Below are 26,326 nucleotides of genomic sequence, written 5' to 3' on the forward strand. Positions count from 1 at the left end.
TAACTTTTTGGTTTCTTTCACTTAGACCTTGTATCCTTGTACTCAGCACAGAGCTGAGCTCAGGTCTCGTCTCCCCAGTGAGAGCTACAGTCCCCATGCCGTTCCCACGTCGAGTCCCTCAGGCAAGGCAGGCTCCAGGCTGACGGTTGTCATTTCCTAGCCTCGTGTGGGGCAGGGCCGTAGAGGGCTATGGGGCCATTTCTCTCTCCCAGGCCTGACACGCAGCTTGAAGTCCCACCATTAGAAATGACTTCCCTTGGGGGGTGGCTGGTAACCAAGATTTGTGACACAGGAGGGCATGGTGTTGTTTCCCCTCCCTCCGGTGGGTTCCCTTCTGGGGATCAGAGGACCCTCACGGGGAAAGTCTGGGTCTATGAAAAACTAGCAGCTCAGTTGGCAGGTGAGACTTGTTTGGGTCACCCAGGTCTTCGGGACGTGGGCGCTGCCGTCCTTCTCAGCGAGGGCATGGCCCGTCTCCCCCTGGCTGTGTTGCTGACCTGTGCTCTCAGCTCTGCTGGAGCCAATTACATTTGTATTCACTTGTGCAGGTTGAGTAACCATCCCCCCAGCCCGCCCCAGTGCCACGTCAGGCTCCTCAGACCCTGTGGCTAAGTTCCCTTAGGTGGTAAAAGGGGCTTTGCCAATGTGGTTAGTGATCTCACAAGGGGGAGATGGGCCCCCTGTCATCACATTGTCCTTAAAGAGGGAGACAGAGGCAGGTCTGACTACAAAAGGCATCGTCAGACACGGACGTAGTGTGAGAAAAAGTCCACCAACCTCGCAGGGTTTTAATGTGGAGGGAGGGGCCATGAGCCAAGGAATGCAGACGGCTCCTAGGGTCTGGGAGAAGCAAGGATATGGGGTCTCCCTTAGAGCCTGGAGAAGGGACACAGCCCTGCTGATGCCTTGATTTTAGCCCAAGGAGACCCATTTGGACTTCTGACCACCGGGACTGCACGATAATCAATCCGTGCAGTTTGGGGACACTAAATATGTGGTAATTGTTAACAGCAGCAGTAAGACCCTGGCAGACCCTCGACAGTGGTTCTCAGCTGGTGCTGACTTGACTCCGGGGGACAACTGGCCCCATCTGGAGGCATTTCTGGTTGTCACCACTGGGTGAGGAGGGCCACTAGTAGGTGGAAACCAGGTATGCTGCAACGTGAGGACAGCCCCCAGAGCCCCAGGAATGATGTGGCTTGAAATATCATCCTAGGTTGAGAAACCCTGTGCAGACTAGCAGCGCCCTTAGCCCTCCAGCCCTGGGTATCTGCAGGTGGTCCGTCTCAGGGTTGTTTAGGTGGGCAGCAAGCTGAGAGTTCTGCCTGGAGGAGATGTCTGTGAAACACTCGAAACCGCGAGCACTTGTTCTGTGCCGGCCCGGTTCCTACACACAGTGCGCTCCAGGGACTCATAGGGCTGCTTCCATCTTTGAGACTGAGGGCATCTTGGAAGATGATCCAGCAAGACCAGGCCAGTCTTATGGATGCTTTATCTTTTGGGCCTTCCGTCTGTCCTGACTGCTTGTTTCCAGTTGAGTTCCGTGGAAGGGCCCGTGAGATGCTCTGAAGAAGACTCAGGCCTGGACGGGAATCTTAGAACTTGATTTTTCTCTTATTCATCTTGAGCCCTCCTTCTGACCAGTGACTAGAACAGCGTTCCTAGACTTGCGGAGCGTGGGCCGTTTTCCCAGGGAAATACCCGCAGCGGCCACACGATGGCAGCCTTGCACAAACCAAAGCCCGCTTGGCCCAGGTGGCCAGCAGCTCTCTTCGTGTGTCCCTGGCAGGGCACCCAGCCTGCCTCCTGCAGAGTCCGCGGAGGAAGCCCAGCCGGAGCCGGCATCTCTAATCGCAGCTGGGAAGTCGGCGCTTTGCAAGGGAAAGAGCCGTGCAGACTGCTCATGCCTGTCTCTGTTGATTTTCGATATGGAACTAGTTTGCCACCGCCCCGCCCCCCAGCTCTGGAATTGCAGTGAGCAATACGACAGACAATGGGTTAGACTTACTCTTCAGAGAGCGCAAATCTCTTTCTTCCTTTTTAAAGGAAAAATTGGTTAGCTTTTGTGAGTCGAGGAGAGCAGACAGAAGCCAAAGTTTCCTGAATTCTTTACTCACCCGGTAGACTTGCCGGAGGTCGGGGTGAGGGTAGGGTGGGGTAGGGTGGGGTGGGGTGGAGACTTGGAGCCACCAACCCACTAAAATGCACCCTGCCTCCCTCTAGGTTGAAAGAGGCCTGCCTGCTTCCTGGGTTGCTCACAGAGTGAGTGCTTCCATGATGCTGTGAAAGGGAGGGAATGAAGAATGTTGGGTGAACACTATACCATCTGCAGCGGATGGTGTGCGCCCTGCAAAAGGAATTGTTCCCTTCGGTTTCCATGCACCATTCCATCCGCACTGGGAGAAACAGGGAGAAATTCCATTAAGCTCTCTTTTTGAAACAGCTTATTGAGAAAGGAAGGGAGGCGGAGGAAGGAAGGAGCTGGAGGAGAAGGAGTATTTGGGGCATGGCTGATAAGGTGGGTGGCCGTGGCTGATGGCCTTGTCCGGCCCTTGGGGCTTTCTGTTACCATGCTGAAGGAGCAGCCGGGAAGTGAAGGCCCACCGTGGCTGTTCACCCTGGTTGTCAGCTCCCTGAATTCAAGGTCTGGGCTCCTGACCTCGCAGCATTGAGGCAGTTGTCCTGCCCCCTGCCCCCTCCTAATTGTGAAAGCCTGAAGGGTTGGCAAGAATGTCCAGATACCTTGGATGCTGTCACATCTGGCGGTGACCCCCTGGAGAAGCCCAGGGCAGGGTGGGTGATCCAATAGCCAGGTTCGGGGCCTGAGCTCCAGGAGACAGCTTTGTGGAGCCTGCGGGGCAGAGCCGTGCAATCGGGGAGCCTGAGGCTCTGCAGGAGAACAGGTACCCTTGCCTTTAAGGAAGTCAAATCCTGTTGTGTTTCTACCCTGCCCAGAAGTGGTGGTTGTTTTTCAGTTGCTGAGTTGTGCGACCCCATGGACAGCAGCACCCCAGGTGCCTCTGTCCTCCACTATCTCCCAGAGTTTGCTAAAATTCATGACCATTGAGTGGGTGATGCTAGCTGACCATCTCATCCTCTGACACCCCCTTCTCCTTTTGCTTTCAATCTTTCCCAGCATCAGGGTCTTTTCCAGTGAGTTGGCTCTTTGCATCAGGTGAAAGTATTGGAGCTTCTGCTGCAAAATCAGTCCTTCCAATGAATATTCAGGCTTGATGTCCTTTAGGATGGACTGGTTGGATCCCCTTGCAGTCCAAGGGACTCTCAAAAGTCTTCTCCAACACCACAGTTTGAAAGCATCAGTTCTTGGCACTCAGCCTTCTTTGTGGTCCAACTCTCACATCCATACACGACTACTGGAAAAACCATAGCTGTGACTAGACAGACCTTGGTAGGCAAAGAGATGTTTCTGCTTTTTAATATGCTGTCTAGTTTTGTCATAGCTTTCCTTCCAAGGAGCAAGCGTCTTTTAATTTCATGGCTGCAGTCACTGTCCACAGTGATTTTGGAGCCCAAGAAAATAAAATCTGTCACTACTTCCACTTTTTCCCCTTCTATTTGCCGTGAAGTGATGGGACTGGATGTCATGATCTTAGTTTTTTAATATTAAGTTTTAAGCCAGCCTTTTCACTCTCTTTCACCCTCGTGAAGAGGCTCTTAAGTTCCTCTTCACTTTCTGCCATTAGAGTGGTATCATCTGCATATCTGAGTTTGTTAATATTTCTCCTGGCAATCATCTTGATTCCAGTTTGTGACTTATCCGGCCCAGCATGATGTACTCTGTATAAAAGTTAAAGAAGAAAGGTGACAGTATGCAGCCTTGTCATACTCCTTTTCTGAATGGGAACCAGTCTGTTATTCCATGTCTGGTGCTAACTGTTGCTTCTTAACCCACATACAGGTTTCTCAAGAGACAGGTATAGGCTTTAGGGTAGTCAGTGAAGCCAAAGTAGGTATTTTTCTGAACTCCTTTGCTTTCTCCATGATCCAGCACATGTTGGCAGCTTGATCTCTGGTTCCCTTTTGCCTCTTCAAAACCGAGCTTGTATATTGGTTCATGTACTGCTAAAGCGTAGCTTGAAGGATTTTGAGCATAATCTTGTTAGCATGTGGAATGAATGCAACCATATGGTGCTGTGAACATTCTTTGGCATTGCTTTTTTTGGGGATTAGACTGAAAACTGACCTTTTCCAGTCCTGTCGCCACTGCTGAGTTTTCCAAATCTGCCAACATATTGAACACAGTACTTTAACAGCATCATCTTTTAGGATTTTAAATAGCTCAGCTGGAATTCTGTCACCTTCACTAACTTTATTCATAGTAATTCTTCCTGAGGCCCACTTGACTTCACACTCCAGGCTGTCCCGCTCTAGGTGAGTGACCACACCATCATGGTTGTCCGGGTCATTATAACCTTTCCTGTATAGTTCTTCTGTGTACTCTTGCCACTTCTTCTTAATCTCCTCTGCTTCTGTTAGATTCTTACCATTTCTGTCCTTTATCGTGCCCATCCTTGCATGAAATGTTCCCTTGATATCTCAACTTGCTTGAAGAGATCTCTAGTCTTTCCCTTTCTGTTGTTTCCCTCTCTTTGTGTTGTTCATTTAAGAAAGCCTCCTTATCTCTCCTTGCTATTTTCTGAAACTCTGCATTCCTTTTTTGTATCTCTCCCTCTTTCTCCCTTGCCTTTTGCTTCTCTTCTTTCCTCAACTATTTGTAAAGCCTCCTCAGACAGCCACTTTGCCTTCTTGCATTTCTTTTCCTTTGGGATGGTTTCAGTCACTACCTCCTGTACAGTGTTCTGAATCTCCATCCATAGTTCTTCAGGCACTCTGTCTGACAGATATAATCCCTGGAATGTATTTGTCACCTCCACTTATAATCATAAGGGATTTGATTTAGGTTATACCTGAATGGTCTAGTGGTTTTCCCCACTTTCTTCAATTTAAGTCTGAATTTTGTGATAAGGAGCTCATGATCTGAGCCCTAGTCAGCTCCAGGTCTTGTTTTTACTGACTGTGTAGAGCTTCTCCATCTTTGGCTGCAAGCAACACAATCAGTTTGATTTCTGTATCAACCATCTGGTGATGTCCATGGGTAGAGCCGTCTCTTGGGTTGTTGGAAAAAGGTGTTTTCTGTGACCAGCATGTTCTCTTAACAAAACACTATTAGCCTTCGCCCTGCTTCATTTTGGACTCCAAGGCCAAACTTGCCTGTTATTCTGGTTATCCCTTGACTTCCTACTTTTGCATTCCAATCCCCTATGATGATAAGGACGTCATTTTTGGTGTTAGTTCTAGAAGGTGTTGCAGGTCTTCATAGAACTAGTCAGTTTCAGCTTCTTCAGCATCAGTGGTTGGGGCATTGCCTAACACCTCCAAAAAGAATTAAGTGGCTGGGTTGAAGAAGAAACGATGCCTAGTTGTGGATATGACTGGGGTGAAAGTCAAGTCCGATGCTGTAAAGAACAGTATTACATAGGAGCCTGGAATGTTAGGTCCATGAATCAAGGGAAACTGGAAGTGGTTAAATAGGAGATGGCAAGAGTGAACGTTGACATTTTAGGAATCGGTGAACTAAAATGGACATGAATAGGTGAATTTAATTCAGATGATCATTATATCTACTACTGTGGGCAAGAATCCCATAGAAGAAAAGGAGTAGCCCTCATAGTCAACAAGAGAGTCTGAAATGCAGTACTTTGGTGCAGTCTCCAAAATGACATAATGATCTTAGTTTGTTTCCAAGGCAAACCATTCAACATCACAGTAATCCAAGTCTCTGCCCTGACCACTGATGCCCGGAGGTACACTGCTGTATTTTGTTGTTTATACTTCTAGACCCGTTGCTTTAAAAGTAAGGCCATAGTAGTTAATATTGTACATGCAATTTGCTTCCTGCTTTTTTTTTTTTTTTAATGAGCATTACCTGAGTTATTTTATCCCAATGTTTTAACCATCGTACTTTAGTCTGCCTAACATCTCCTGGAATAGGTGTAACACAATTTACGTGGCCACGTTCCTCTTCTTGGATATTTAGGCTGTTTCCTATTTTTAGTGGTTATAAAGAACAATCTGCCAAAGACAGAGATCTTATCCAAAGAAATAAAAGCAAAGTGTGGAGGTAGGGGCAGATTCTTGGTCGGGGAGGATTTCTGATGTCTCTCAGAGCGTTTCCTAGCGAGACCAACTTTCCTTGGGATTCTGTTTCCTTGGCCCAAGCTTTAGGTCTAGGAGTCTATCCCTGCACTATGCCCCTCCCCTGCCCCAGCCTCTCTCCGAAGATTTGGCTTTGTGTTCTGTGCCACTCTGCACACAGGTGGTCTTGGCTGAGTTTAGTGTCTCTGGGCCTCAGTCTCCTCATCTGGGAAATGGGGATACTGAGATCTGGTTCCCAGGGCTTGCTGGGTGGTCCCATAAACTGATCCATGTGAGGGCTTCTCAGCTGTAAGGTGTGAGCCGCTGGGCTGGTACCCTGGCTGTTCTGAGTGCAGAACGCCCCGTACAGTTTGAATGTGGCAGGTGACCCAGACCTAAGCCAGTCAGAGCAGGAGCTGGTCGAGACAGAATGAATCTGAGTAGACTGAAAAGAGGCTGGTGGGAAGCCTGTGGGAAGGCAGCTGCCATCTTGTGGCTCAGAGGAGCACCAGGAGAGACACACGATTCCCTTGACTGAGTCCCTGAATCCCGCCTTGCCTGAAGCTAGCGCTATCCCTAGGGGGTTCAGTCGTGAGAGTTAAAGGTCTCCCTGCTTTGCCTGGGTAGGTCTGAATTGTCCCTTCCTTTCTTTCTCCCTTCCTCTCTCTCCCCCTTCTTTCTTCCTCTTTCTTTCTTCCTCCCTCCCTCCATTTCTCTATTTCTTTTTTGGTTACTTGAAACCTGGAGTCCACACTGTTAATTCACTGTCTTTTGTGATAATGGAAGGAAAAGGAAGGTGACCTGGACTGGCAGATGGTTAGTGCTGCACACACCTTCAGGACTCGACACATGACTTCCTGGGACCTGTCAGTTTTGCCCCCGTGGGTCTCTCCCTCCATAAAAGACAAAACGCTAAACCCATTTTGCTACTGTATTAGCATAACGAGCATAAACCAGGACAGAGTGTATTTTTTTTTCTTATTTAAAAATAAAACATTTTCATGGGCCCTTGGCAAAGTGCCTATTGTGCTAATGGATAAGTCAACTCAAGGGAGGTTAACTTTTCTCCTGTTTGTACACACTTTTTTGTGTGGGCATACATTTGTAGTGAACAGATAGTTCCTAGTTCCAAGCAAGTTGCTTCTTCGGTTGATGTATGATACAACTAAGAGCCGCATCAACTGAGATCCAGCTCTTGATTTACAGGTATAAGCAGTGTTGGGTAGGGGCTCAGACCACTGACCATTTCTGACTGGGTCGATTCATTTGTGGTCTGATTTACTGCGATGGGGTGTGTGTGTGTGTGTGTGTGTGTGATACAGATCACCAGCTCACTTCCGACTGGCTGAATGCTTTTGTGGTGTATTTGACTTGAATGGGATGGGGCGGGGCTCAAGGAATGCTGGCTTCTGTGTGGCTGAATACATTTGCGGTCTGATACCAGAATGTAGCAGGCTGTTACTAAGAGCACTACTCACTTCTGATTGGCTGAATGCAAAAACTGGCTCATTGGTACTCACTTCTGATTGGCTGAATGCAAACACTGGCTCATTGGTACTCACTTCTGATTGGCTGAATGCAAACACTGGCTCATTGGCACCAGTGTCAGCAGATGCCCGGATGTGCTCAAGCCTGCAGGCTGAAGAAAACCACACTGTAATGGAATCAGGTTGGTTGCACCAGCGAAGAAGATGCCCATCTGTGTAGAAAAGCCTCTCGCTTGAAGCACCCCCAGTACAAGTCTTTCTGTAAAGGTTATGGAAAACTCAGGGAAACTTACATTTTGCAGAGTTTACTGAAAGTTGTCCCTGAATGTTGGTGGTTGGTCTTCTAACTTCATTGACTGGGTGGACACCGGTTAGAACCAAGGGTCTTCCCGGAGTCAGAAGGTCAGGGGCTGGGCCCAGCCTTGTCTGCCAGTGGATTCCAGCCTGCAAGCACACGGGGGTGGGGGTGGGAAAGAGTCCTGATGTTCTGTTCTATCTTATCCCCTCTCCCACGTCCCCCCAGCGCCTCCCCCGCCTTTCCTAAAAGAGTTCCCACGCGGAGGCCCTGCGGCTCTGCCAGGAGCGAGGTAAGTGTAGGCCTCGGGAGCTTGCCAAATGTCAGGAGGAAGCTGTCCGGGGTAAATAACTATTAAGCTTCAACAGCGGGTCTCAGAGTGGGGCTTTAGAACAGCAACATCAGCGGTCACCAAAAGCACATGATAGAGATGCAGGTTCTCAGAGACTCTAGTCGCGGCCCGGGATCCTTGTTTTGACAAGCCCTCTAGGTGAAGTTGAGGCTCACTCAGGTCTGAGAACCTGTGCCTTGTTATGATGTTCGCTTGAAAGAACACAGTCTTTATTTGAGGGCTTTCCTGGTGGCTCAGACGGTAAAGAATCTGCCTGCAATGTGCAAGACCCAGGTTCGATCCCTGGGTGGGGAAGATCCCTGGAGAAGGGCATGGCAACCCACTGCAGTATTCTTTCCTGGGAAATCCATGGACAGAGGAGGCTGGCGGGCTACAGTCCATGGGGTTGCAGAGTCAGACAGGACTGAGGGACTAACACCCTTCCCAGGGCAGCTCTGCTCAGAGCTGCAGACCCAGCGTGCAGACCCCGGATTGGCGGCTCTCGTCTAGGCAAGTAGGCCCCGAGACCTGGGAGGTCTCGCATGAGGTTCCACGTTCGGGGAGTCCGGGCAATCCCACTCCAGCGACCCTTTTGGGTCCTTCATCGGCGCCGAAGCCGAACAGGTCGATCCGTGTGTACGCGTTGGTTTTTACTTCTTAGCGATGTGGCATTGGCAGCCACTCGCGATGTCCGAGCTCCCTAGGCGGCGTCCCTGCCCTGGGCCCGCGGACCCGCGCTTCCCGGGAAGGGGCGGGCGGCTCCGGCGCGCGCACCGCGCCTGCCCCCGGCGGCCGCGAGGTGGCGCTGTTGCACTTCCGCGCGGACTCCGCGCCGCGCGCCCTCCCGGCCCTGCTGAGCAGTGACAGCGCGCCGTCAGCCCGGGCCCCTTTCACTGCGGCGTCCGGGGAGGGACATGAGCCTAGAGGCCTTGGACAGAGGGGGCGCTGCAAAGCCCCGAGGGACTTGACTGTCCCACCCGCAGGCCCCGTGCGCCCCCGGCGCCCGGAGGGCAGGGCTGGGTCACAGGCCCTGATATTATCAGAGGAGCGCGCAGAAAAGCGCACAGGGATGTGGGCTGCTGCTTCTGGGGCGGCCTCTCGTCTGATCCCATCCCTCTTGTTCGTGTGTGCTTGTGTGAACATCAACTCAGCCACGACAGGGAGTAGTGTGTGTGTTTCTGTGTATGTGTGTCTCTGTGTCTGTATGTGTCTGTGTGTGTGTGTGGGTCCGTGTTTGTGTGTCGGTGTGTGTGTGTCTGTGTGTGTATCTGTCTCTCTCTGTGTGTGTTTCCGTGTATGTGCGTCTGTGTGTATCTGTCTCTGTGTGTGAGCATCAACTCAGCCATGACAGGGAGTAGTGTGTGTTTCTGTGTCTGTGTGTGTGTATCTGTGTCTGTGTCGGTGTATGTGTCTCTGTGTGTGTGTCTGTATGTCTCTCTCTGTGTGTGTCTGTGTATCTGTGTGTGTGTGTGTGTGTGTGTGTGCATCAACTCAGCCATGACAGGGAGTAAAAAGCAGAAACTGCCCAGAAGGGCACGGGCCCTTCCACACAAAGCACGCCGTGAAGTGTGAGGCATAGGGCCGGAGCCGTGGGGCAGGCAGACTGGGCCCGGGCTGAGGACCGGCGCGGGGGCCGGAGCCCGGGACACGCTGGGCGCCCGAGAACCGCCCGCGGCTGCAGAGCGGCCAGGGGCCGTGTTCCCGCCGCCCAGGAGGGCGCTCTCTGTGAAGGAAGAGGCTGTGACGGTAACATGAGCAGCCGCGGCAGTAGAATGCTTACCACGCACAGGGCTCTGTTCAAAAGCACCGACACCTGTGAACCCCTGCCCCTATGAAGGAGGAGGTGTGTGCCCCAGTCTTGTTGTTTAGTTCCTAAGTCGTGTCCTGACTCGTTGTGACCCCATGGACTGTAGCCCGCCAGGCGCCTCTGTCCGTGGGATTCTCCAGGCAAGAATCCTGGAGTGGGGTGCCATTTCCTCTTCCAGGGGATCTTCCCAACCCAGGGATCGAACCCACGTCAACGGCATTGGCAGGCAGATTCTTTACCACTGAGCCACGGGGGAAGCCCTGCCTCCCAGTTTACAGGTGGGGAGATAGAGGCACGGAGGGGGGAGTCAGGCCGCACCACATGAAGGGCAGAGGCAGGCTGCACCACCAGCCTCTTTGGCTCCAGAACCTCCTGGACACAAAGCTGGCGGCCGTTGGCTCCAGGAGGGGTCCCTGGAAACGGCATCCTGACTGAGGGGGGTGCTGCCTCCGTTGGGGCCTCTTGGGGTTCATCTCTTCTCACTGGCTTCAGGCCAAAGAGGAGCCAGAGGGCCCCAGCACGCCGGGGTCACACGGCTCTGGGGGAGGCCCCCCAGGGTGCTGAGGAGTCGCCTCGGCTCCTCACAGGCGCAGCTCTGGTTCCTCCGGGGGGACCTTGCAGAAGCGCTCAGCACCGCCCCCCTCAAGGCTGCACTGAGCAGGACCACTGACGCTGCAGCTTTAGAGGGGGCGTCTTCTCCGGAAGAGGACCTGGGCCACAGGCGGGGCGAGACCAGGCGGGGGCGCTCGGGAGCCCCGTGTCAGGACAGGCAGTCCGCCAGGGCGGGCTGTGTCCACGGGAGTCTGCGGGGGTCTCAGCCTGGCGGCTGGCACCCCTTCACCTTACTGCTCTAGCCCCCACCCCTCCCTGGCTTCTGCCCCGGAGCGGATACAACTCTGAGACTGTCAGGATCACCCCCAGACACCTAGCTCCTCACGCCTCCTGATGCAGCTGAAGCCAACTCGGGTCCGCTCACCCACGTCCAGTAAAGAGCAGGTGCCGACTCAGGGCTGGGCTGAAGGCAAGTGCAGGGTTTATTGCAGGCACCAAGCAAGCGGTCCAGGCAGCTGGCGCTCACGGGCTTGAATTCCCCAAAGGCTTTCAGGGAAACGTTTCTAAAGACAGGGCGAGGGAGGAGGGTTGTGATCCTCTCATGGACATTCTTCTGACTGACTGATTGGTGGTGAGGTAATTGGGAGTCAACATCACCAACTTTCTGGTTCCGACTGGTCTGGAGTCTACGTGCTTGTGGACAGCACGCAGTTAACTCCTTCCACCTGATGGGAGTTTCAATATCTGAAAAATGACTCAAAGGACATGGCTCAGAATATTATCTATGGTCCTTGGGGAATTAAATTCTTTGACTTTCGTTTAATAATGAAACCATTATTATTTTGCCTTGCTTTACTGTTTTCCTTTTTTTCCTGCGTTTTCTCACTCCTCTGATTAAACTTACCCTTTGGAACTTTGGGGCTAGGAACCTAGGCTTTGGGGAAGCCTAGGAGGCTAAAGTTTTCTACATGCAAGAGGCAGGCAGAGGACAGGGACCAGTGGGTTTGTCCCAGGGAAGGCTGACAAGTGATCTAATTTACGTTTCCGAGTTTACTTCCTTACACTTAACTTTCTTACATCTTTCTTTGAATTTCTCCCTTAGAGTGTCTAATGGTTTGTGATGATGAATCTGCTTGTGTGTCATCCGCCTCCTCTTTCCCTCTCAGCTCCACGACACTGTCGATTGTGATCTCCACTGTGCTCAGGCCTAGGGAAGATTCTGGAACCTAGTGGGTCCTGGAGAAAATTGGAGTTGGCCTCCTCCTGAGCCCCGCGCTGGTCCCATCCCTGTCAGGTCACACTTTGGTGCCGACTGATGCTCTGCTGACTTGAACGTTATGCCATGGCCCTTCAGTCCTGTCTCCACGTGCTTTCTTTCTTTTTTTAAATGGCGTTGATCTGTTTGAAGCATGTAGTAAGGCTGCTCTTCCTTCTCAGGTGTCGTGTCTGGAGGCAAATTTAAAGTCAGAGCCTTCCTGAGTGCCTTCCCTCGTCCCCTCTTCCAGTTCCTCTTCGCTTCCACGGTTTCTGTGCAAACGTTCTCGCTTCAGGAGGGGGCTCTTTTCCCATGTGAGCTCTGGGGAAAAAAAAACGTCTTTCTTTTCAGCTCTGGTTGTCAGACCTGAAGGCGCCTCCTGGCTTCTGGCAGGAAGGCCTGGCTTCGGATGGGAGTGATGCTGGCGGCCCCCGTGGTTCCCTCTGCACAGCGTCCTCTGCACCGACTGCCAGGGCCTCGGGTGGAGCCGCCCCGTGGAGCGGATCCGGGCTGGGACTGGCCGACTTTCTGCCTCCCTGGTGGTGTCTGCACAGTGTTGAAAACACTCCAGTGTGTGCTGTGTCACAAATGGCAGGGGGTTGGTGGGAATGCTGGGGCCCAGGGGATGTGCTCACCCCTCAAGGAGAGTGGGTGCTGGAAGCTGTTACATCCCTGCAGGGTGCGGGGGTGAGCACAGTATCTCTGGAGCAGGGATGGGGCGTGCTGGGCCGCAGGGGCTCAGGGGCTCGCGGCTGCAGCAGGGACATCCCTGCAGGCAGTCTTCTGAGTGGTCCTTGCCAGTCTAGGAAGGAAAGAAGACACTTCTGTTCCGATGCTTGATGCCTGCGGAGGTGGCACGAGAACCATACTTGAGTCTTGAATTCAGATCTTGGTTCTGCCTCTGACATCGTGGGGCCGGAAGTACTCCTGAGCCGCTTCGGTGTTCAAAGTTGGCACCAGTGTCAGAGAATGTGTCTAACGAGGATCATGTTTGTCCACAGTTGGTGCCTCTGAAGCACGGTGTCCTTGCTGCTCTCGCCTCCCAGCTGCCTTTCCGCTTGCTCCTCTGCAGGGGGTTGGGGAGAGACCTGGCAGAAGGCCCAGGTGCTGGGTGTGCTGCCAGGACCCAGGCCTGCGTGGGCACGGTCATCCGTGGGCTCCTGCTGCCCTGCCAACTTTGACTTTCGCTGTTTGGCACTGTTTGCGAGGTACCCAGGACTTGCTTCGGACCTGTTCCAGGAAGACATACAGAAACGGAAGTGATCGCTGTCCTGCAGCCAACTGAGATCGGGCTCACCGTTTTCGAGGACTAGAAGGCACAGGACCCACCTTGGCCACAGGGGAAGCCCCGGGTGGATCCAGAGGAGAGGGGGCAAGGGGCGGGGTGGCTAGCAGCCTTTACTGTGGTTTCCACGGAGGCAATGCTTAGTGGCTAGAGTCATTTCCGTGCCCTGGGCATGCGGGCTGATTGTCTGAGGCCTGGCCCTTCGGTGGGTGGGGCAGCTGGAGAGTGGGTCTGAGTGGAGCGCCTCAGGGTGGTTGAGGGTGTGCGGTCTGGATTGGCTGGTCTTCCAGTGTCGTGAAATTGCTGCTCGTCTGGAGGAAATGGTGAACCCTGGAAGGGACAGGCCCTCCAGGGTCAGCAAGGCCTGAGATGTCAGAGCCTCAGGAGATAGAAATTGAGTGACCAGGTCAGTCCAGGGGCCTTCCACCCCGAGGAAGGAGGAAGACCTGACTTTGAGGATCCCAACCCAACCAGGCTGTGCTCTGGCCCCTCAAGGCCACAGTTTGTGTTTGTGGTCTTTGAGAATGCACGTTCCCTGGCCACAGATAAAAACTTGCTGGATGAGCACAGAAAGGCTGGGCGTTTCATTCAGAGATGCTTCTGGTGTCGCACCAATCCTGGCAGGCAGAGGGGGGCACACCGGTGCCTTGGGCAGAGCCCTTCCTCCTTTTCTTGCTCAATCATCAGCCAAGCGGTCACCAGGGATCCTGACCTCAGATGGGCTGGCGAGGCCCAGGAAACAGTGACCCCTGTGGAAGAGGGGAGCATGGTGAGGGGGCCTTGCCTTGTGTCTCACCTGAGTTTCTCTTCTTTCCGCTGGCAGCTCGGGAGGAGAAGAGAGAACTGTATGGACTGTGGAATGGCAGAGGTCAGAGTTTGCCAGCTTTTGTTTGCAGCTGACAGTGAGACCATTCTAGGTCACCAGCTCCGGGGCAGGGCAGTAGAATCGAGTGACCTCGAACATTAGTGTGCAGACAGGCGTGTGCAGGGATAAGTGTGTGTGCACGGGCCATGGGGTGGTCAGACCTTTGTGGGTTCTCGGGATGAGGGTTAAGGTCACTCTGGGGCTCCCATGAGTGCACGCCCAGCATGGGGAAGACACACCCCTCTTTCTCAGCTCTCTGACCTGGAAGGAGGGGCTCCTGATTAGCAGTGATGCGGCCCAATGTCTGGGAGTGGGGTCTGGCTTGATAGCATCAGTGGGCTTGGGTTGAGGACATTTTAGAGGAGTTCAGACTCTTGGGTGGGAGACTGCAGCCTGTCCATTGAGCCAGAATGACTAATGGCCCTTCATTCAGCCTTAGGCTTCCCAGAGACTGTGTGAGGCCGCCTTCCCTCTCACCCTCCCTTCCCTTCCCTGCTTCCCTTTCTCCCTTCTGCACCATCCATGAACCAGTCACTGTGTCGCAGCCACTGGGTATGAAACAGGGAACAAGGAAAAGCCCAGGGCCTGCCTGGCTGGGGTGATGATTCAGACCAGGTTTTTCGGTCTCATGCTTGGGGCTGGGTGAATCTTTGTGGTGGGGCCTCTGTGCCCTGGAAGGTGTTTAGCAGCATCCTGGCCTCTACCTGGAAGACCCAGTGTCCCTGGGTGACCTGGCAGCCCCTCTCCTGGAGCACGAATGGCTTCGATGGCGTCTGTCCAATGTCACCTCCTGCTCACAGTCAGGCCAGTGGAGCTGGCAGATGGTGCTGAGTTTGTTCCTGGTGAGAAAGTGATTGACCACAGGTCCCCAAATAAAACGCCAGTCCAGGAGAGGACCTGTCTTAATAACGTGGGCAGGATTGTCATGGAAGCTGTTAATTGGCATCACCTGAAAAGGTAGATGGAGGTAGCAGTGAATAAGATTAAGAACAAAAGGACCTGCCCTGTGAGTCTGTTTTGCCCTTTCCTTCACCCTGAAATAACAGTGTGTAGGAGAAAGTATTCATTTGCTAGCAGACCGACCATCTGAATTTTGTCTACTTTTTGCATAAGCCTCGAATTCCCTCCGGGTTTCCCAGGCCCGTTGAAGGGGAGGCAAAGGAGAGTGTGCAAATGGATTTCCTTGTGCCTCATCCAGGGGGCCAGCCTCAGCCTTTGCCAGGTGTCTGGCTGCAGCTTGAGCTTGGCGAAGGCATGTCCATATGCTCTTTGTGATGTCCAACAGAAGAGGACCGTCTGATTCAAGAATCCTTTACAGGAGATGCTGTCAACACCCGCTGCATGATTCTCCCCATGTCCAGCTGGGTTTCTTTCTCTTTGCTCAGCTCCAAAGTGTTGATGGGTTAATCAATGCCGTGCTTGCAATTTTATCTCAGCTGGGAGTTCTGATGGGCGCCTGTGTGCCCGTGTGCATACGTGCGTGTGAGCTCGATCCTTGGTCAACACATACTCGATTAAAGTGCTACAAGATGCCACTGGAAAGGATTTCATCTTGCTCATTTCAGTGTAGAAAGAGGCTGTGCCTGCTTCAAGTTGATCAGGTGCTCAAGGATGATTACAAGCATTTTCGAAAGCAAGACGTGAAAATGGAAACTTCTTAGTGTAACAAGATATGCTTTGGCCATTTCAGTCATTGAAATGATAAGTTAGGAAACCCCTTTAAGTAAAATCCAGGACACCATTCTTGAGAAGATGTTTTTTAAAAAGGAAGCCTGTACTCTCTACCTAAACTAACAATGGTGATGGTGTTCACGATGCCAGTGACAGAGCCACATAATTTCCATTTGCAAAGGCCTTCAGGTCCCTCTCAGTCATTTAGTCTCCAAACCTTGGAATCATCTTTTTGATCTCTCTTTTCTAACTTCTCGTCATCAGCCAGTTACCCAGATCCATAGCGTTCCATCGTTCATCACTGTTTCCACCGCCCTCACCCAGCCCCTCACGTGTCTTCCCCAAACCTTGGCAAGGGCTGTCTCTACCAGGTCTCCTTATTCCCTTCACTCTGTCATTCACTCTCTCCAGGACTCCTGCGGGAGCCTCCGCTCTGGACTCACTTTTCATTTTTGTTCATGTCCTCACCAATTTCTGGAGACACCTTTGCACATGATCTGTCTACCGTGCACATCTGATCATGTTCACGCCTTGCTTAAAATCTCTGCTTGCCCTCCCACCAAGGGCTGTGTCATGCCCTGCCTTCCTCTGTGGCGCCTGGGACTCTGGGCCACAGCCCTCATCTTCTCCCGGGAGTCTTGAAGCCACGTGCTGTTCTGCAGCACCACCACACCAGGCACTCCCCAGCCTTAGCATCCTGCTCCTGTTTGCCTTTAGCAGGTGGGTTGAAGGACAGGGGAAGGGAAAGCAGAACAGTGGGGTCCTTCTGAATGTAAGTCCCGAGAGTCCAGAGATATTTGGGGAGGACTGAACTTTACAGCTGGCAAGGAATGGGGTCCCCAGCCAATTTTATGTGGGCCTCAGAGGACCTATATACTCTGAATCTAGGCAGAGATTCTGAAACCAAGGTGCTAATTAAACTCCCTACTGATCTTGACCTGGCAGGCGAGGCCCTGTTCCGAGTCCCCCGTAAGCCCCGCAGCACCAGGATCCTTGCTGCTACTGAGAACTCACAGCCATCCCTGGTGGAGGAAGGTGCCCAGAGGAATTTCTGCTTCTCTGTGCATTTTAAAGGCACTTTCAAATGAGGGAAAGAAGCGCTTTGTCACCCCATGCAAGAAGCCAAATTCTCCGAGGCGGTCCGTCCTATTCCTGCTCAACACAGACGGTATTGTGGGTGGCATGCGTGCTCATTAGAATGAGTACGGTTGGTTGTTTTTTCAAAATTTTAAAATTGAAGTACAGTTGATTTACAATGTTGTGTTATTTTTGCTGTACAACAGAGTGATTTTCTGACCTGTTGAATGTTTTGACAAAAATTTTAAAGGCACAGAACAAAGGAAAAACAAGAGAGCAGTTAGCAAATTCAGAGCTCCCTCCTGCTGCTGCTAAGTCGCTTCAGTCGTGTCCGACTCTGTGCGACCCCATAGACGGCAGCCCACCAGGCTCCGCTGTCCCTGGGATTCTCCAGGCAAGAACACTGGAGTGGGTTGCCATTTCCTTCTCCAATGCATGAAAGTGCAAAGGGAAAGTGAAGTCGCTCAGTTGTGTTTACTCTTCGCGACCCCATGGACTGCAGCCTACCAGGCTCCTCCGTCCATGGGATTTGCCAGGCAAGAGTACTGGAGTGGGGTGCCATCGCCTTCTCCGTCAGAGCTCCCTACCCTTTGCTAAATGCAAAATAGCAGCATATTTTTCCTTCCAATTTGAAATATAGTGGATTTACAATATTGCATTAGTTTCAGATATACAGCAAAATGACACAGTTATATACATATTTGTTGTTGTTGTTTAGATGCTAAGTCGTGTCTGATTCTTTTGTGACCCCATAGACTATACCTACCAGACTCTTCTATCCAGGGGTTTTCCAGGCAAAGAAATGAGTGGGTTGCCATTTCCTCCTCCAGGGGACCTTTCTGAACCAGAGATCAAACCCATATCTCCTGCATTGCAGGTGGATGCCTTACTGACTGAGCCACGTGGGGCTTCCCTCGTGACTAAGTGGTATAGAATCCACCTGCAATGCAGGAGATGTGGGTTCAATCCCTGGGTCAGGAAGGTCCCCTGGAGGAGGAAATGGCAACCCACTCCAGTACTCTTGCCTGGAGAATCCCATGGACAGAGGAGCCTGGTGGGCTACAGTCCATGGGGTCGCAAGGAGTTGGACACGACTGAAGCTACTGAGCACAAGTGCTTGCGTGCACACACACACGTATAATATATATATTTCCGATTATTTTCCACTATAGATTATTATAGGGCTTCACTGGTGGCTCAGAGGTTAAAGCGTCTGCCTGCAATGCAGGAGACCTGGGTTCGATCCCTGGGTCAGAAAGATCCCATAAGATATTGAATATAATCCACTGTGCTATACAGTAAATCCTTATCTATTTTGTGTATTTGTATCTGTTAATCCCATGCTCCTAATTTATGCTCCCCCTATCTTTTTTCCCTTTTGTAACCATAAGTTTGTTTTCTATGTCTGTGAGTCTAGTTTTGTTCTGTATATAGGTTCAGTTGTATTATTTTTATTTTAAAAAAATTTTTATAAGTATATGATTGATATATAATATTTGTCTCTCTGTATCTGACTTGCTTTACTTAATGATGATCTCTAGGTCTATCCATATTACTGAAAATGGCAAAAATTAATTTTTTATGGCTGAGTAGTATTCTATTGGCCTTCCCAGGTGGCTCAGAGGTAAGAGAATCCACCTTCCAATGCAGGTGTCACAGGAGATGTGGGTTCGATCCGTGTGTTGGGAAGATCCCCTGAAGGAGGAAATGGCAACCTTCTCCAGTCTTCTTGCTGGGATCCCATGGACAGAAGAGCCTGGCAGACTACAGTCCCTGGGGTCACAAAGAGTGGGACATAACTGAGTGAGCATGCACACACACAAGCATTCCATCATACATGTGTATATATATTTGTGTATCATATATGTATAATCTGCATGTAAGCATGTATATCTCACATCTTGAGCTAGTTTTCCATTGATATGAACTTGGGTTCTTTTCATGTCTTGGCTATTATAAACGGTGTTGCTATGAAACATTGGGGTGAATATATCTTTTGAAATTAGAATTTTCATTTTTTTTCCATATTATTCTGCATGGTGGTTGCACCAGTTTACATTCCCCTCAACAGTGTAGGAGGGCTCCCCTTTCTTCACATCCTCTTCAGCATTTATTATTTGTACACTTTTGGATGATAGCCGCGCTAAATGTAAAACAAAGCTGCCTTCTGCACCTGCCCCCTTCCACTCTGAGTCTGCAGATATTGGGAGGGACCTGATGCCTTTGCCTTCCAGTCATGTTTGTCGCCACTGGTCAGGTTTGAGTGGGGCTTCCTGGGCGTCTACTTCGTTGCAGTGTATGGTGCTCATTAGTGAGATCCAGAGAATATTTCCCGTTTCTCCTACTCTGTGCATATGCTGAGATTGCACTTCCTGGCTCCCTGGAGGTTGGGTGGTGCCAAGTGATTAGTTTAAGCTCACAGTTGTGGTTAATCCACGGAGGGGACATTTTTTGCCAGTGTGAGACCCTCCGGGGCTTGCTTTCTTCTTGGCGTTGGTGATCAGCACCATTTGAGATGCTAATTGTTCAGAAAGCCTTGATCTCTGAGAAGAGTCTCCTTGCTGACCTGCAAGGAATATGTGACATGATTTTTAATCCACTGAGATTTTGGAATTGTTTGTTACTGTAGCATAACCTAGCATTCCCTGACTGATACATAGTGTTGGCATTTTTGGCAACCTAATATTTGTTATAACTTCACTCATACAGAAGCAATATGTTTGCCTTTCCTGGTTTACCAGTTTACATTCCTTGAGAGAATTTTCACTGATGATCTATTGGATGCTTAGAATTTACTGTCCTTTGCAAGATTTGGAAAAGAGGAGTTTGTACTCTATTTTTGGCCACTCAGCTCAGTGGTCTGATAACCACATTTTGTGTGGTTAATCTTTCTGTCTTGATAACAGATACCCCAGCTCTGGACAAGCTACTCCATGGCAGAGCTTGGTTAATGTTGATAATGACTACAACTTTGTGAGTGCTGACCATGTACCAGGCAATAAGCATGTCTCGTTTCTGATTCTCTGCATAGGCCTTATTCTCAGTGATAACTTTGAGGGACAAAGAGGCTAAATACCTTGCTTGAACTCACTTTGCTAATGGAACCAAGATTTGCATCCAGCTCTGAACTTAACTGGATGTAAAAGTCAACCTTTTTATTTCATCTAGCCTCTTCTTTGCAAAATTTCCAGCAAAGGGGTGAAAGGTCCCCTTTTCTTAGGGCTATTATCCTTGAGGATTTAGTACTTTGATGTTCTTTCTTTAGTTGGATGCTACATTTTCATTCATCCACTCACATTCACATACTCATTTATAAATTTGTTCACTCACTCATCCATTCATCTATTCAATAGGCTTTTTTGAGTCTTTTAGGTGCTGGATTTCATTTGGGGCTGAGACTGAGATGTGACCAGGTTATGATTCTTACCCTCAATCAACTCTGAATATTCATTGGAAGGACTGAAGCTGGCTGAGGCTCCAGTACTTTGGCCACCTGATGTGAAGAGCCGACTCATTGGAAAAGACCCTGATGCTGGGAAAGACTGAAGGCAGGAGGAGAAGGGGACGACAGAGGAAGAGATGGTTGGATGGCATCACTGACTCAATGGACGTGAGTTTGAGCAAGCTCCAGGAGATGGTGAAGGACAGGGAGGCCTCGTGTGCTGCAGTCCACGGGGGTGCAAAGAGTTAGACATGACTGAGCGACCCGAACAACAACAACAGCAGCAGCAGCTGGGCACCTAGAGTCTATCCTCTCCCCCAGCAGGCGCTCGACTCCCTTTCTGTTCTCCTGTCCCCATCAATTACTGTTTGCCTATGTCTCTTACAAAGAAGGGTAGGTGGCCCTGCCTAAAGAATCCTAGCGCTTTGGGGGCATAAATAGATTTTTCCAGACTTTGGCCTGTCAGTTGTTCTTAATAGCTTGGGGTTGGTTGCAGAACTCTTCTCCAGCAGGAAAAATGGACAGGCCTCTCTGATTGTGGGCTCCTGAGACAGCTGGGGTAATTTGAGCAGAAACGACTTTGCAGCTCTAGGGGAAAATGTAATTCTCGTGTATGAAACGCGTGAACCAGAGTTGCCATGTTCACTTCTTGTTTTTAAACCCCCCACAGGCCAAGTCACGTATCTGGGTCAGAGGGTCTATTGATTACCTGTCAGGGCCTGAGGTGCGGGTAATCAATAACACTAACCTACAGGAAAGGTGGCCTTGAATGCAGAAATCCCATCACGTTGACCCACTGTTTCTTTTGGTCTGTAAGTGCTTTGCAAGGAAGCAAAACTCTCCAAACTAGAGCCACAAACCCCCCCGATCCTGACCATGTTCCTTCAAGTCAAGGCTTTAGAAATGCTCCCTCTGAATGAATCAAAGGAGTTTGTTCTCTGGGTTCCTCAGCTCTCAAAACCCCATGGGGTTTGCATGGGGCAGGGTAGGGAAGAGACATTGCAACAGGAGAATTCCTCAGGAAGAAATATGAGGAGGGATTTTGTCAGGAGGTCCCTAGAACCATCACCTTGACCTGTTTTTAATGTTTAATCAGGTCCTTAGAGCAGAGCATTGAAAAACGCCCGCAGACCCTTGGGCTAATGAAGAGCCCTGTGGTGGAGGAGGCTGGCTTTTCCTGGGTCAGCATCTGACACTCCCTACCCTTTCCTTCTGGAGGGAAGTGTCACCTGGAGCAGGTGCTGGCTTCTTACCACGCGTCTGCTCGGGGGTCGGGTCCAGCACTTGTGTTGAGAAAAGCTGGTGACATAGCAGCTGTCATGACTCATTTACTCAGCATCCAGTCCCTCTTCCTCCTTCCTCAGGGACCTCACCCCGCAGGGGCAGCTGTGGACGGTGGAAAGTGTGACTGTGGAATCTGTGTGTAGCGTCCCCTAGTGGCTGAGCTGAGTTGCGAGGGGAGCATATGACCTATGTTGGCCAATGGGAGCAAAGTCTCAGGGTCCACAGCAGGAGGAGGGGCTCTCTCGCGGGATGAAGAGTCTACCTTCCAGTCCACCTGTTTGATGGATAGCTGCTGCTGGCTGCCATCTTTCAGCTTCCTGGAGACTAGCGTCTTCATGAAGTTGACTATGGACAGCAGAGCACAATCCTCAAAGATATCGTTGAACTGAGAAACCAGTGCTCAACCTAGGCACCCTATTATACAAAGTTATCAATGTTCATATTTTGAAACCAGTTTGAGTCTGGGTTGTCTGCTACTTAGAGCTGAAAACATACAAACCCGGCAGATATCATGGTATAGCTGTGATCCTGGGTTCTGGTCGAATAATGCTGGTTAACATAAAAACCCACCATGTGGGCCACTGGATGTGGGAAGGGAGTTTGAATTACAGAAAGTCTGAAAAAAAGGTGTGTGTTACTCGTAGGGAAGCCAGTGGGACTAATTACAGACCTCTTGATGGGGGGTGTTCCTGGGAGACATTCTGGGCAGGGACCGAGTGTGGGTGTTGGATGCTACAGACCAGGCTGGGCAAGTTGTTCAGAGTTCCAGTCTTTAATGGTTTGTCGTCCCACGAGTGATTGATAGAAGTCACATGTAATGGTGTATTACAGTGGTTTCTTCTCTAAAGAACAGCAGAACCTCAGATAGTCAGAGACCAGCATTCTAGCACCTTCAGTATCAAGAACAACTCCTCACTGGGAGCATAGGGAGAGAACGGAAGCTTCAGAGGGGCAAAGGAGGTAGCGATCCCAGTGCCTCTCACCCACCCTTCCTAAGCCATCAGTGGGGTCTGCAGACTCCCAACCCCAGGCTTACAGAAAAGTGTGGTCTCCCAGGATGGCGCTCAGGAGTCTGTCTTTTCAGCAAGTGTTCCCAGGAGTTTTTAAAATTAATTAATTATTTTGTAGATAAAGCCTTTGGATAATTGCCTTGAGGATTAGCAGTGACAGCGACAGTAGGAAAGCTGAAGATGACAGGACCTTTTCTGGAAGGAAGAGACTAAGAAACTTGACTGAGGGGTTAACCATGTGTGAGATGGAGGGGCAGAGGAGGGAGACAGCACATGTTGTTCCACAGTGCGATGTGCATGTGTGACTTGTGTAGTTCCAGCACTGTGTACAACGTGTACATGTGTGACTTGTGTAGTTCCAGCACTGTGTACTGTACAACGTGTACATGTGTGACTTGTGTAGTCACAGCACTGTGTACAATGTGTATATGTGTGACTTGTGTAGTCACAGCACTGTGTACTGTACAACGTGTACATGTGTGACTTGTGTAGTCACAGCACTGTGTACAATGTGTACATGTGTGACTTGTGTAATCACAGCACTGTGTACTGTACAACGTGTACACATGTGACTTGTGTAGTTATAGCACTATGTACAATGTGTACACGTGTGACTTGTGTAGTTCCAGCACTGTGTACAACGTGTACATGTGTGACTTGTGTAGTCACAGCACTGTGTACTCTACAACATGTACATGTGTGACTTGTGTAGTCACAGCACTGTGTACTGTACAATGTGTACACATGTGATTTGTGTAGTTATAGCACTGTGTACGTGTACACATGTGACTTGTGTAGTTACAGTACTGTGTACAACGTGTACACATGTGACTTGTGTAGTTGCAGCACTGTGTACAACATGTACATGTGTGACGTGTAGTTACAGCACTGTGTACAACGTGTACACATGTGACTTGTGTAGTTACAGCACTGTGTACAGTGTGTACACGTGTGACTTGTGTAGTTACAGCACTGTGTAGAATGTGTACACATGTGACTTGTGTAGTTATAGCACTGTGTACAACGTGTACACATGTGACTTGTGTAGTTACAGCACTGTGTACAACGTGTACACATGTGACTTGTGTAGTTGCAGCACTGTGTACAACATGTACACATGTGACGTGTAGTTACAGCACTGTGTACAACGTGTACACATGTGACTTGTGTAGTTACAGCACTGTGTAGAACATGTACACATGTGACTTGTGTAGTTGCAGCACTGTGTACAATGTGTATGTGTGTGACTTGTGTAATCACAGCACTATGTACTGTACAACGTGTATATGTGTGACTTGTGTAGTTACAGCACTGTGTAGAATGTGTACACATGTGACTTGTGTAGTTGCAGCACTGTGTACAACGTGTACGTGTGTGATGTGTAGTTACAGCACTGTGTACAATGTGTACACATGTGACTTGTGTAGTTACAGCACTGTGTATGTGTACACATGTGACTTGTGTAGTTACAACACTGTGTAGAACATGTACACGTGTGACTTGTGTAGTTGCAGCACTGTGTACAACGTGTACACATGTGACTTGTGTAGTTACAGCACTGTGTACAGTGTGTACACGTGTGACTTGTGTAGTTACAGCACTGTGTAGAATGTGTACACATGTGACTTGTGTAGTTACAGCACTGTGTACAACATGTACACATGTGACTTGTGTAGTTACAGCACTGTGTAGAACATGTACACGTGTGACTTGTGTAGTTGCAGCACTGTGTACAATGTGTATGTGTATGACTTGTGTAATCACAGCACTGTGTACTGTACAACGTGTATATGTGTGACTTGTATAGTTACAGCACTGTGTAGAATGTGTACACATGTGACTTGTGTAGTTACAGCACTGTGTACAATGTGTACGTGTGTGATGTGTAGTTACAGCACTGTGTACAATGTGTACACATGTGACTTGTGTAGTTACAGCACTGTGTATGTGTACACATGTGACTTGTATAGTTACAACACTGTGTAGAACATGTACACGTGTGACTTGTGTAGTTGCAGCACTGTGTACAACGTGTATGTGTGTGACTTGTGTAGTTACAGCACTGTGTAGAACATGTACATGTGTGACTTGTGTAATCACAGCACTGTGTACTGTACAACATGTACATGTGTGACTTGTGTAGTTGCAGCACTGTGTAGAACATGTACACGTGTGACTTGTATAGTTCTAGGACTGTGTACAACGTGTATGTGTGTGACTTGTGTAGTTCCAGCACTGTGTACAACGTGTACATGTGTGACTTGAGTAGTTCCAGCACTGTGTACAACGTGTACATGTGTGACTTGTGTAGTTCCAGCACTGTGTACAATGTGTACATGTGTGACTTGTGTAATCACAGCACTATGTACTGTACAACGTGTACATGTGTGACTTGTGTAGTTACAGCACTGTGTATGTGTGCGACTTGTGTAGTCACGGCACCGTGTACAATGTGCATCAAACTTGGATTTGTCTCTGAAAATGAGAAAGGGTACAGACTAGTTGTGACAGGAGCCGGGGGACTGTGGTGACAGGGTGGACGGTGAGACCCGGGGCAGTGAGGTGCAGTCCCCGTAGCGGTGATTCTGCCAGTTGGGAATCGGCCCTTGACCCTGCGGCCCTGCACTTGTATGGGATAAGCCTTCCCAGGTGAAGCCTGAGTGGTGGACTCAGCATCTGCTAGGGCCACATTTCTGTAGGGGGAGGAAGAGACTCAAACAGGCTGGCCTCAGGCCCTGCAGCCTCACCTGACTTGCTCTACAAATGTGAGTCCCCTAAGGAGGCCTGGACTTGGGGCTGGCCAGGTCTGGGAAACAGCACGGGCCCTGACTTACATGGTGCATTTTTTTCCTTCCAGTTTAAAAAAATTGTGGTAAAATACACATAACATTAAATTGGCCATCTCCACCATTTTCAAGTGTCCAGTTCAGTGGTATTAAGTCCCTCCATACTGTTGTACAGCCGTCCCCACTGCCCATCTCACGCCTGCTCCCCTGTCCCTGGCCACCACCGTACTTTCTGTCTCTGTGAACCGGACCTCTATAGGACTGGCATATAGTCACTACTGATACTATGCATAGAACAGATAACTAATGAGAACCTACTTATAGCACAGGGAACTCGACTCACTGCTCTGCAGTGACCAAAACGGGAAGGAAATCAGAAAATAGGGGATTTACGTGTACATATCTCGGGTTCACTTTGCTGTACAGCAGAGACTGACACAGCAGTGTAGAGCATCTATATTCCAACAAAAGTTGCAGAAAAGAGAGAGAAAATAGTACCCGACTGTTTCTGCTGTCACACTGGTCACTCAGGCCCCCCTCAAACCCCCCAGAGCGTCGGGCTGCCTCTGAGAGGAAGCCTTCCTAGAACACCTCGGGGCTCACCCTAGTTCCACTCTGCAGTGAAGACCCAAGGGGATGAATGGCATGGCATTGGAAGCTTAACTTAAACCCGGGTCTGGTTGCGTGAGAGACCAGAGAACCCATCTCGTGCTCCTTAGAGACGTGCAGAGATTTAATCCCTGCATCCTGATAGCCCGATGACCGCCCAGGTGGCGAGTGCTACTGGTAGATTAGGTTAAATTCAGTTTTGAACTAAAAGCCCAACAAACTTTTCAGTTAGGTCTGAAGTAGCATTTGTGGAGCTTGCCATGAGTTCAGTCACCTTAGAAGTTCCCTTTGCTGACTGCTTGGTGACAAGTCTCTGTCTCAGCAGAGAGGGAACATACCCTCAAGTAGACAGGACAAACACGTGGTCTCCAGATGTGGTCTCACAGACCTGGGGAGGCGTGGGAGCCCCTGCTG

This window comes from Capricornis sumatraensis, chromosome 19 (assembly GCF_032405125.1).
Source record: "Capricornis sumatraensis isolate serow.1 chromosome 19, serow.2, whole genome shotgun sequence".
In the NCBI taxonomy this organism is placed as follows: domain Eukaryota; kingdom Metazoa; phylum Chordata; class Mammalia; order Artiodactyla; family Bovidae; genus Capricornis; species Capricornis sumatraensis.